Here is a 1,134-nt window from a genome sequence, read left to right as displayed (position 1 = left end):
TGCTGAACCCCGCTCAAGTTACCGATTTATGAGAAGATAAATACGTGGGTGGAGGGGGGCTGCTATTGTATAAGACAAGGTCTAGCCATGTTGCAATCTCCCTGCAGTTTTCCATCCAGGACCAAGGGCGTCTGCCACTCCACCAGGCCTTTAGGTTGGACCAGAAATTGAACACAGGTCTCCCATGTGGTCCTATCCTGCAGAGCACAGGTCTTAGCAGTACCCATCACTACACCAGAGCCAATGGGACTTTCAAAGTCACTAAGTTTGGGAGTAATTTGTTACAGATAAGTAGAAAAAGGGCTTTGTAATTTGACCCAATGTTAGAAAGAAAAAAATGTTCTTTCTGCATAATGAGACACAAAACTTTACAGTTATTGAGTATTGGCAAGTGATTAATGCTCCCAATGCAAGATGTCCAGTGTCCTCTAAAGATCTGGAGTCATCCAGATAAAGGGAAAAGGCAAGATTTCCTTATAGCAGCGATTGCCACAGATGTTTACCCACACACACAAATTCTAGGATCCAGAGTTTTTCCTTTCCCCAGCCTCGCTGCAAAAATGACAATAATAAGGATGGCTATGTCCTGCTAAAAGTCTTTAAAGGTTTCTGAGACTCAAGAAATGCTTGGAAGAAGGGACACAATTTTATAATGAAGATGAGATTAAGCCTTTAGGAGGCAGACTCTGGTGTGGAGACAGGGAAGACAGAGAACGTGTTCACATGAAGAAGGACAAGGGGACCCAAGGCATATTCATCATGAAGAATAACAGCCTTGTGCTCCTTCGCTTCCTGCCTCTGCCTTCAACAGGGATAGCAATAGTTTAGCCTTCAGATCTGTATGCTACACTTCTCTACCAGTGCTGTAGAACTTGGATTCTTTCGTAATAAATCTGAAATGAAGAAATGACTGAGTCTTCCTCAGGGCTCCAGAATGTGGAGAATGGAACTTTCTTTACTCTCATCACTAGCAGACATCTGCAACCCCTTTAATGGGACAATGGAGCTGCAAAGAAAGTCAATGTGTAGATGGCCTTATGGCTACTAGTAGGCTAGATTTTATAGACCACTTTTCCACTCCAACTATAACACACACAAACTCCCAGTAGCAGGAAGAGTCAGTATCTGGGTTTC

The sequence above is a fragment of the Tupaia chinensis genome, unplaced genomic scaffold (assembly GCF_000334495.1).
Source record: "Tupaia chinensis unplaced genomic scaffold, TupChi_1.0 Scaffold146131_1, whole genome shotgun sequence".
Classification (NCBI taxonomy): domain Eukaryota; kingdom Metazoa; phylum Chordata; class Mammalia; order Scandentia; family Tupaiidae; genus Tupaia; species Tupaia belangeri.
The sequence above is the reverse complement of the archived record's forward strand: the minus strand, read 5'-3'. Positions refer to the sequence as shown.